The sequence below is a fragment of the Ambystoma mexicanum genome, chromosome 7q (assembly GCF_040938575.1).
Source record: "Ambystoma mexicanum isolate Mex_15411 chromosome 7q, UKY_AmexF1_1, whole genome shotgun sequence".
NCBI classification, from domain to species: Eukaryota; Metazoa; Chordata; class Amphibia; order Caudata; family Ambystomatidae; genus Ambystoma; species Ambystoma mexicanum.
The window spans coordinates 93,075,938-93,088,251 of NC_090941.1; positions in this window are offsets into that span (position 1 = coordinate 93,075,938).

A 12,314-nucleotide genomic window follows, 5' to 3' on the forward strand; every position below is an offset into this window, starting at 1 on the left:
GAAGGGAAAGAGGGAAAAGGGTAGAGAAGAGCATCGTTTTGAGCAGTTTCCAGAACTTAAGGAGGTCCGGCAAAAATCTAAGAGGGCCAGGGAGGCTTTTCCAAAAAGAGGCACCAGACAAGGATAGAGACCAACCCCCCACTCTCTGCTTGAAGAAGCGTTTGACAGTCAGAGAGGTGGAATTACAGGAGCTCAGGGCTCTAGCAGGGGAGTATTTAGGGAGGAAAAGTTGGAGATAGCATGGTCCCAGGGCCCAGAAGGCCTTGTGGATGATGCAGAGGTTCTTCAATTTGATCCTTGCAGCCACCGGAAGCCAGTGGAGAGATTTTAGGGCTGAAGAGATACGGTCCCTGGGCTTGGGGCCAAGGATAAGTCTTGCAGCCCTATTCTGGATAAACTGGAGGAGGTGAAGGGAGGAGAGAGGGACATTGAGAAAGAGGTTGTTGCAGTAGTCCAGCCTGGAGAAGACCAGAGATGTGGGGATATTGATTTTCTAAGGAAAGATGAGAAAAGCAAGAATGTCTCTGAGGAGATGGGGCTGGAAGTGGAACTTTTTTGTACAGTCCATGATGTGAGGGGTGAAGGAGAAAGGGGAGTCATAGATTACCCCAGGATGTTTAGCCTCACAGGATGGTGGGGGTAGAGGGCCCACAAAGGGTGGCCAGAGGGTACGATTAAAAGAGGGCACAGGTGTCCCGATGAGGAGGATCTCTGTCTTACTGGCATTGAGACAGAGATCATTCGCTGCAAACCATGCCTGAATGGCGGAAAGACAGTCGGGTTGGGAGAGCAGCTAGAAAGGGAGATAGAGGGAAGTTTGAAGGAAAGCTGTGGGTCATCAGCATAACAATGGAAATGAGGACAGAAGGAGGAGATCAGGTGAGGAAGAGGGGCGAGATAGACATTGAAGAGCCAAGGCGATGGGATAGAGCAGTGGGGGACACTACAGGTAGAGAGGGTTGAGTTGGTGGAGAAAGGGCCCAATTACAGCTTGGACGTGAGGAAGTTAGTGAGGAAAGAGGTCAGCCAGTCCAGTCCCCAGTGAGTGATTCTGAGGGTGTCACAGAGTCGTTTTCTGAGGATGGAACTGTTGACCATGTCAAAGGCAGAGGAGAGAGCAAGGAGAATGAGAACAGCAGGAGAGTTGGAGTCAAGATTTGTGAGCATGGTTTCATGGGTGTCAAGGAGAGCAGTTTCTGTTCTTCTTGATGCCCGGAATCCAGATTGATGCTCGTGAAGGCAGCCAACAAGATCAGTGTGGAGGGTCAGTTGGGGGAGGACCAACCTTTCCAAGAGTTTAACCAGGAAGGAGGTAGTAGAGATAGGACGATAGTTAGCCTGACAGGAGGGGTCAGCAGACAGCTTTTTTAAAAGAGGGTGCACAAGGGAATGCTTTAGGGATAGAGGGAAAGAGCCAATGGCAAAGGGGTGGTTACAGAATTCAGCCAGAGCCAGAGTGAGAGAGCAGATGTACTTAATGGTTCTGGAGGGTCAGGGGGGCACCTGTTTGGAGGAGGGCTTCATAGAGCGGACCACTTTAGAGACTTTGTCTGGTGTTATGGGCAGGAGGGAGGAGAGCGAGGGGAAGGGGGAGGAGTGGGGTGAAAGGGAGGCAGGGGAGCAGGCATGGGAGAGTAGATGGGGTGAAGGAGAGTGTGGAAAGGATGTCCTGAGTTTTGGATGTGAAGTGGGAGGCCAGGGCAGTGCAGAGAGCCTCGGGAAGAAGGAGAGAGGTGGAGATTGCAAGTGGATTGGCGAGTTCCTTGCAGATTTTGCCTGTGTTGTTAGCAGCTCCAGTGATGTGGGTTTCGATGTCGACCTGCTTCTTCGAGTGGATACAGTAGCAATATAGGAATTTACAGAATGGTCAGACTAGGAGAGGGGGGTGGTGACCGGATTAGAGATAGGTATGTCACCGGCAGAGTGGGTCAGGCCGGAAGGAAGAACAGTGAGAGAGAAGGAGTAACAGAGGAAGCCGGAACTGCGAGGTCGATGATTTAAGTAAGTTGAGGAGGATGCTGAAGTCACCAAGGAGAAGAGGTTTGGAAGAAGAGGTTGAAAGGGATGAGGAAAGGTCGGCTCATTCAGAGAGGAAGAGGGAGATAGTGCCAGGGGTTCTGTAGATAGTGGCGAGGGTGAGAGAGAGAGTACGGACGACCCCCAGCCTACTGACAAGGCATTCAAAAGAGAATAAGGATTGAGTAGGAATTATAGAAGCAGGGACTCACTCAGGGAGGATCAGGGTCACTCCACCTCCAGTCCTGTTGGGTCAGGGTTTGGAGAGGATTCTGTAGCCCTCATGACAGAGAGTGTCAAGAGCAGTGACAGAGCTGGCATTGAACCAGATCTCAGTAAGAGCGAGGACATCCAAGTCAAGGTCATCGAGAAGGAGACAGATGTCCGAGGAGTGTTTTACAGCAGAGCGATCATTTAGAGTAGCTAGGTGAAGCTGGTTACCACCTTTGAAGGTTTTCCGAGGGGCAGTACAAGTACCATTGGTGGTGGTGGAGAAGTGGTGGGAGGGGCAGAAGGGGTAGCAGGAGAAGGGAGGAAGATTATGAGAGAAGATAGGCACCGGTCGAGAAGGACAAGAGCAAGTTGAGAACCTTGTTCCATGATGGTATCATTGTGATAGACATTAATGATGCACCTAGAGGATGAGAAGTATGCAAGGAGTACTTCCCACCTAGTGCCACCATTAATGGGTGAGGAGTAAAAAGGATAAAGAGTGGAGACCAGATGGGGGTCCATAGATCAGGAGAGGGGACAGTGAACAGGATGTCCATGAAAGACTGTCTAGAAGTGGCATTGATGTAAGTGACAGCGATAGGTAGGCCTAGGTTAGTGTCCAGGAGACCTTTTTTCAGTTTTTTTTGTGATAGAAATCTTATTAGTGCATTTATTATGAATGCCAGCAGTTTCGCAAAAGCCTTCAAAAGAGGGATAATTGTTCCCCCTTAATAAAAGGAAATATATGCCTGCATGAATAATAGAAGCTAATTTCCTTACAACCAGCACCCTTCAAATTTTTCTGCAAAATTATTCATGATAGGCTATTAGACTGAATACAAGATGGCCATATTTTATGTGACTCCCAACTGGGCTTTCAAAATGGTATAAGTACGGTGGATCATGGGGTGATTTGTTATTGATCTTATACAAGTATGTAATTGGTTTAAAAACCCATACATAACATTCATGGATTTCACAGCAGCCTTCAGTCATGTTGATAGAGCCTTGATGTGCGATTTGTTGAGAAAAATGGGTATCCCTCTGGGTCTTTTGAACATCATTATAGAATTACATTACATAACCATAAAGAGGCAAAGTGAGTTATGGTGTAAATGGTGAGTTAACAAACACTTTCCCTAGTAACCAAATGAGTGTGCTAGGGCTGCCTCCTGGAAGCAACACTTTTAAAGAGCTATATAATGACCCTGTCGCAGTGTTTGGAGGATGCAATTAATGATGCGTCAATAGTAAGGCACATGCATGCCCCTGGACTGAACTTCGCTGATGATGCTGTCTTGATGGCAAGAATACCAATGCTCTGATTAAATTGGAGAGGACATAGAAAACCTTTATGGAAGAAAGAGGGTTGGTTGCTATCTTTATAACATCTAATTCAAATACAAACTTGAGCCATGTAATAGCTTTGATTACCAAATAATGTGTTTGAATTTGGTAAATAAATTGGTATTACCATCTTGCATGACAAGCAGATAAGGTGGGCCAAGTCAATCAGGCCATCCTACATTTTAAGGAAAATATGGATTACCATTTAATAGTCCAATTTGTTGAGATTTATGGAAGAAAGATGGTCGATTGCTATCTTTAAAACATCTAATTCAAATACAAACTGGCGCCATGTAATAGCTTTGACTACCAAAGAATTTGTTTGAATTTGGTATGTAAATTGGAATAACCATCTTGCATGACAAGCAGCTAAGGTGAGCCAAGTCAATCAGGCCATCCTACAATTTACAGAAAATATGGATTACCAATTAATAGGTCAAATTGTTGAGATTTATGCAGTGACGGATGAGTCCATTGAGCTATACAGAGCGGTTGTTTAATTGTTTAATAAAGGGCCATGGGCAGCAGAAAGACAATTTTAACCTCATATGTTCCATATGCACCATCAAATGGGACAGTTGGGTATTTGGGAAGGGTTACCAAGAAATGCTCATTGATGTTCTAGTTCGACTTAGATTAACACTACTGCCATTAAAGCACAACTAGGCAGGTGGATGGAAATAGGGCACAATGGATTATTGTGCCCATGCTGGAAAGCCACAAACAAATCTGTGAGCACTTTAAGATATTTTATACATGAACTTTCAGAGAAAAACATTGATTATTCTGTGGAAAGTATTCAATATAGCAAACATGGCAGAAACAATGAATAGTATAATGCTGCTAAGTAGTCACCTTTCATGTTGGATGGTGGCATGGCATTTGTTACTGCCATTAAAGAAAGGGATTCTTTTTGTAATTTAGTTTTTATTAACATTTATAAATCGCTTGTCATGCAAAGGAATAGTACATATCGATTATTAGATCATGAGCACAGCTTGTACATTTTCAAAGCAGAGCAAAATGACATAATTTTTTAACCTATGTATTGTAAATCTAGTTGAATCAAGGTATTTGATTATAGATTTAGTACCATGAATGATGCAATAACTTATGAGAAGTGTCATGGTTTGCTTAAATACTTTTGTAGTGTTAATATGTGTGGATTTTAGGTTATTGTAATTGTAAAATCTTTACTGATGAAATGTGTTTTATCACAGAGTGCACTTTTTATGGGGGGCTGGCACTCTGAAATAAATCAATCTATCTATCTATCTATCTATCTATCTATCTATCTATCTATCTATCTATCTATCTGTCTGTCTGTCTGTCTGTCTGTCTGTCTGTCTGTCTGTCTATATATCTATCTATGTAGCTATCTCCACAGTTTTAATCCAGGTAAAGTTCAAGCAACCTTAGTTACCACCATATGTCATCCTAACAGTGTGCTTGTGGGGATTCCTGAATATATAATCACTTAAATGCAGAGAGTAACAGATGCGGCTGCCCGCTCTCTCCTACAACTGAATCGCTTGGACCAGATCACTGCTCAAAATTCGTAAGATCAATACAAGTAGGTGGTCGAACGTTTTCTTTTGCACAACAACAGTTTGGCATTCTTTTCCCACGCCACCAGAGGGGTGTGAAAACAACATTTAGGGCGTCATTGCAAGGTTGTCAGTGTGGGAAAAAAGTGATAGTAATTCTGTTACTGATACTTTCCCCACACCGTCAAATTATAACTTTTGGCAGCAGTATTACTGCACAGTAAATCCGACAATTTTCAGAGGAAAAGTGGAAGAATGACCTCCAGCTTGATTCTTCACGTTACCCCCCAAAATCAGAGTATTTACCATGTGGTAATTCCGTAATCGTTAAATCTGCCAAAAATCCTCATGGAATCCTATGGACTCCAAAAATGGGAAATCACCATACTGTGGTAACTCTACAGGACCAAGTGGCAGTAAAGATATTTGAGTTTGGTGGCAATTCTGCAGTTACCCCTACATTACCGCCAAACTCGTAATGAGGCCCTTGCTCTTTAGTAAGCTTCGAATAACCTATATTTTCCCACTGCACATTGACGGCCTCATTACATTTTTGGTGGTATCTCATGGGTAAATCGGCTGAGATACCACCAAACAGATGTACTGTTACTGCCACTTGGTCTGGCGGAATTAGTGCCAGATTACAAGTGGATGTATGGCGCTGTTAGCCCGGTTTATAGGACTCCATGGGGGTTGCCAAAATTACAGTATTTTGGCTGTAGTGTGGTGGAATTATCTCCAGCATTTTTCTGGAGGTTTTTCCTCCATCTAACTTCCAAACCCATAGTATGTTGGTGCAGTAATGTGGTGGTAATGCCATGGTGACTCTGTTACCACGACCTCACCACCATTTTTGGGCATACTGGCAAACTCATAATGAGGCCCTCAATGTTTGATCTTGTGTCTTGTAGATCCCCACTTAAATGGTTATATGTTGGTATGGTAAGTGCCAAGAAGCCACTCTGCTGGTTTTCGTGTGCTTTACTGATTTGGACAATTTAACGTACCATTAATGATCCATTTCAAGGGCTATACCAAGGGGTAATAACCCAGCAGCCCGAGTTAAAGGCCGGAGCGAAGCACAGCGTAGTGTCCTATTCAATTAATGAAAATACTTTGACCGGATGGCCACCATGGATGTGGAAGGTAGGGCTCCATGGAGGCGGGCTGAGAACGGGAGTATCATCCCATGATCTGAGGAACCAGATTGGCTGCGCCCCAAGCAGCGGTTGCAAATAATAGTAATATTTAAATGTTAAGGTGGGTTCTGTTCTTATTACGCACTAGATTACTGGACCAAATATCTTTCCTGTCTTTGGTCGTAAACGTACTATTCTCTCTTGCGGTTAATTCTGCTGTTTCTAAATACATTGATATATCAATAATGTTTAGTTGTTAAACACATGTTATGCAAAAGTGTTGGGAAACAAAGAAAGAATGCTTGTGATCTGCAGCGCAAAAAAAGGAACACTTTGCTTGAGCAGGAGCCTTGATTTAATACATGTCTTTTTCTTCTCACTGCAGAGCTACAGGCTGGCGAGAAGCTCTATAAAACAGACAAACGGCAGACTGTTGGTACTATAAAAGAACGCCAACAAAAATGTGTATTTCGAGCCTGGCCTTAAATCCTCACAGTGGAACATTTTGCAGTGATGATGTCCTTGCTGTTATCTCTTTTAAGCCATGCTGATCACAGTTGATACAGGAAAACTTTGTATAGATTACAACTTAATAAAGCTTAATACATTAATGAACTCTAAGACTGTACCAGATAGTAACATATTGCAAAGTGGGAATCACGACCTTGGAAAGGCAATAACATTAACATATGAAATCATGTTATATTGCACATTTTGTATGACAGCAAGACCTGGCGCCACCACCACCACACTCTACCATTGACATTCTATGGAATATTACATTATTTTAATGTATCTAATCTTTTTAATTTGACAAACATGTAAATATATATTTTACGATTAAATGTTACGTGCGCAGGAGAGCCAGGAGGTTTTCTGCATTAAACAATTCAGATAATGAGATGATATGGCTTTTATATCGCGCCTGTACACAAGTGTTTCTAGGCGTGACAAGACAAGGAGGGGGAAACGGAGGGAGGACTAGGCATGTCCATTCAGATAGCGCAAGTGCAGGGAAGGGGAAGGGGAGAAGCGCAAAGGGGGGATGGAGAATTGCAGGTTATCAAAACGTGCAGCTGGCGGGTGGCTCAGTGCAGGTAATCAGAAAGTGCAGCCAACGGGTGGCTCATAAGTGCAGAGAGAGGGGACTGTAGGGTTAAAGATACAGACCACAAGTGCTGGGGGAGCCAGAGGCATTGTGAGGTGCAACTGGACAGGCGGGGACCTGGGTCAAGATCAGAGGGTGGCCATTTGACCAGTGTGTGGAACAGATGGGACATCAGCAGTGGAGAGAAAGAGAGAAAGAGAGAAAGAGAAAAAGCGGAAGCGAAGAGGAAGGTCTTGAGTTGCTTTCTAAACCAGAGATGGTTCTGCTTAGGTTTGAGAGAAGCAGGGAGGCTGTTCCAGAGGAATGCCCCTGCCAAAGAAACAGAACGGCCCCCAACTCTCTGCTTCGAGAACCGACTGACCCTCAGAGAGTTGGAGGTGGATGAGTGGAGAGCCCAAGATGGGTGAGGGTTGGAAGTAATGCAGTCCCAAGCCCCAGAAAGCCTTGTGGAGAATGCAGAGGGACTTGAACTTGAACCTTGCTGCCTCTGGGAGCTTATGAAGAGATATCCGAGCTGGAGAGAGGCGATCCCCAGACTTGAGGCCAAGGACAAGTCTCGCAGTCCTGTCCTGGATAAGTTGTAGAGGACAGAGTAGAGGCAAGGATATTTAGAAAGAGGCTCTTGCAGTGGTCAAGCATTGAGAGAACCAGATCTCTGGAGACAGTGAGCTTCTGGGGGAAAGTGAGGAAAGGAAGAATACCTCTGAGGCGGTGCAGCTGATAGTTTGACTTCTTAGAGATGTTGGAGATGTGAGGAGAGAAGGAGAGGGTCGAGTCAAAGATGACACCAAGGTTCTTAGCCTCACAGGTAGGAGTAGGAAGAGGGCCATGATCTGCAGCCAGAGAGAGAGAGAGAGGAAAGGAGGGAGCTGGTGTTCCGATCAGGAGAATCTCCGTCATACTGGCATTAAGGCAGAGATAATCGGCGGCACACCACTCCTGAATTGCGGACATGCAGCCTGGAATGAGAAAAGGAGTAGCGGCAGCCAAGGGGAGCTGACAAGAGAGCTGGGTGTCATCTGCATAACACTGAAACTTGGAGCAGAGAGCAGAGATGCAGTGGGAAAGAGGTGCCAGGTATTGGTTGAAGAGCCAAGGAGAAAGGTTAGACCCCTGGGGAACACCACAGATAGAGAGAGAGAGAGAGAGAGAGAGAGAGAGAGAGAGAGAGAGAGAGAGCGAGATAGAAGAGAGGAAGGACCTCAGTTGGACCTGAGACAGATGTTCAGTGAGAAAGGAGATCAGCCAGGCCAGGGCATGATCAGTGATACCCAGTATATCACAGAGACAATTGAGCAGGATGACATGGTTGACCATGTCAAAAGCAGAAGAACGATCAAGGAGAATGAGGACAGAAGGAAGGTTAGAATCAAGGTTAGAGAGCAGGTCTTCATGGATGTTCAGGAGAGCAGTTTCCATGCTTCTGGACACTCTGAAGCCAGACTGATGGTCATGGAGACGACCAACAGATTCCGTGTGGAGGTTAAGCTGGGAGATGGCCACCTTTTACAAGAGTTTGCCCAGGAAAAGAGTAATACAGATCGGGTGATAGTTAGCCAGAGAGGAAGGATTAGCAGAGAGCTTCTTTAGAGGAGGTGCACAAGGCAGTCTTTCAGGGGAGAGGGGAAGGTTCCAGTGGCAAAAGAGTGATTGCAGAAATCGGCCAAGGCTGGAACAAGGTTGTCGATGTGGTCCTTGATGGTTTTGGAAGAACAGGGAAGAACCTTTCATAGATCGGACTTGTCAAGAACGGGACTATCACCCAGTGATCTGAGGAACCAGATTGGCTGTGCCCCAAGCCCGGGTGCTAATAATAGTCATATTTCAATGTTAAGGTAGGTTCTGCTTTTGTTACCAACTAGATTACTGGACCAAATATCATTCCTGTCTTTGGTCGTAAATGAACAATTCTCTCTTGCGGTTAATTCTGCTGCTTCTAAATACATTGATATATGAATAATGTTTAGTTGTCAAACACATGTTATGCAAAAGTGTTGGGAAACAAAGAAAGAATGCTTGTGATCTGCAGCACAGAAAGGGTACACTTTGCTTGAGCAGGAGCTTTGATTTTATACATGTCTTTTTCTTCTCACTGCAGAACTGCAGGCTGACCAGAAGCTCTATAAAACAGCTAAACGGCAGACTGTTGTACCATACACAAATGGCAACAAAAATGTGAATTTCGAGCCTGGCCTTAAATCCTCAAAGTGGAACATTCTGCAGTGATGATGTCCATTCTGCTATGTCTTTTAAGCCATGCTGATCAAAGTATACAAAGGAAAACCTTGTATAGATTATAACTTAATAAAGCTCACTACATTAATGAACTCTAAGACTGTAACAAATATTAACATACTGCAAAGTGGGAATCATGACCATTGAAAGGGAATACCATTAAATATGAAATCTTGTTATATTGCACATTATGACAGCAAGAACTGGAAAACTGACGCCACCACCACCACACTCTGTACTATTGATATTCTATGGAATATTACATTACTTTAATGTATCTACTCTTTGTAATTTGACAAACACGTAAATATATTTTACAATTTAATTGTATGTGTGCACGAGAGCCAGGGGTCTATCTGAATTAAACTATTCAGACAATGATATGATATGGCATTTATACCGTGCCTGTACACAAATGTTTCTAAGAGCGACACGACAAGGAGGGGAAACAGAGGGAGGACAAAAGAAGGATCTTATTAGACCCTGTGTCATTCAGATATGATGTGATATGATATGGCATTTATAACACTGCCTATACACAAGTGTTTCAAGGCACAATGAGGCAAGGGAGGAGAACAGAGGGAAGACAGAGACAACGATCTTACTAGGCCAGGTGACATTTAGATTGCGCAAGTGCAGGGAAGGGGAAAAGTGCAAAGGGGTGATAGATAAGTGCAAGTAATCAAAATGCGCAGCCAGCTGGTGGCTCCGTGCATGTAATCAGAAAGCGCAGCGAATGGGTGGCTCATAAGTGCATACAGAGGGGACTATAGGGTTACAGATACAGACCACAAGTGCTTGGGAAGTGAGAGGCAGTGCGAGGTGCAACGGGGCAGGCAGGGACCTGGGTCAAGTTCAGAAGGTGCCCAGGTGACCAGTGCATGGAACAGATGGGTCATCAGCAGGGGAGAGGAAGAGAGAAGGCAGAAGCAAAGAGTAAGGTCTTGAGTTGCTTCTGGAACCAGAAATGGTTCTGCTCAAGTTTGAGAGAGGCAGGGTGGTTGTTCCAGAGGGAGGCTCCAGCCAAAGAAAGAGAGCTGCCCCCAACTCTGTACTTGGAGAAGCGACTGACCCTCAGAGAGTTGGAGTTGGATGAGCGGAGAGCTCAAGATGGGTGAAACTTAGGAAGAGAGAGTTGGAGGTGGTGCAGTCCCAGGCCCAGGAAATACTTGTGGACAATGCTGAGGATCTTGAATTTGATCCTTGCTGCCACTGGGAGCCAATTAAGAGATTTCAGAGCTGGAGAGGTACGATCCCTGGGTTTGAGGCCAAGGACAAGTCTCACAGCCCTGTCCACGATTATTTGTAGAGGACAGAGAGTAGAGGCAGGAAGATTTAGAAAGAGGGTGTTGCAGTGGGGGAAAGTGAGGAAATGAAGAATACCTCTGAGGACGTGCAGCTGATAGTTTGACTTCTTAGAGATGTCGGAGATGTGAGGAGAGAAGGAGAGGGTAGATTCGAAGATGACCTCAAGGTTCTAAGCCTCACAGGTAGGAGCAGGAAGAGGGCCCAAGGTGGGCTGTTAGAGAGAGAGAGAGAGAAAAGGAGGGAGCTGGTGTTCCGATGAGGAGGATCTCTGTCTTATTAGCATTAAGGCAGAGATCATCGGTGGCACACCACTCCTGAATTGCCGACATATTGTCTGGAATAAGAGAAGGAGTAGAGGCGGCCGAGGGGAGCCAAAAAGAGAGCTGGGTGTCATCCGCATAACACTGAAAGTTGGAGCAGATAGCAGCAATGCAGTTGGCAAGAGGCGCCAGGTATTGGTAGAAGAGCCAGGGAGAAAGGTTAGACCTCTGGGGAACACTACAGTTAGAGAGAGAGATATAAGAGAGGAAGGACCCCAGTTGGACCTCAGACGGTCGGTCAGTGAGAATGGAGGTCAGCCAGAACAGGGCCTGGTCAGTGATACCCAGGATATCACAGAGGCAATTGAGCAGGATGGCATGGTTGACTGTGTCAAAAGCAGAAGAAAGATCAAGGAAAATGAGGCCAGAAGGAAGGTTAGAATCAAGGTTAGAGAGCAGGTCTTCATGGATGTTCAGGAGAGCAGTTTCCGTGATTCTGGTCACTCTAAAGCCAGACTCATGGTCATGGAGACAACCAACAGATTCAGTGTGGAGGTTAAGCTGGGAGATGGCCAGATTTTCCAAAAGTTTGCCAAGGAAAGGAGTGATAGAAATCAGGTGATAGTCAGCCAGAGAGGAAGGACCAGCATAGGCTTCTTTAAGAGGAGGTGCACAAGGGAGTGCTTCAGGCGGGAGGGGAAGGTTCCAGTGGCAAAAGAGTAATTGCAGAAATCGTCCAAGGCTGGAGCAAGGTGTCGATGTGGTCCTCTATGGTTTTGGAAGAACAGGGAAGAACCTGTTTTGACCAGACTTTCATAGATCGGACTTGTCGAGAATAGGAGTATCATCCCGCGATCTGAGGAACCAGATTGTCTGTGCCCTCAGCCCCGGGTGCCAATAATAGTTATATTTAAATGTTAAGGTAGGTTCTGCTTTTATACCAACTAGATTACTGGACGAAATTTCATTCCCGTCTGTGGTCGCAAATGTACAATTCTCTCTTGCAGTTAATTCTTCTGTTTCTAAATACATTGATATATGATTCATTTTTAGTTGTTAAACACATGTTATGCAAAAGTGTTGGGAAACAAAGAAAGAATGCTTGTAATCTGCAGCGCAAAAAGGGTACACTTTGCTTGAG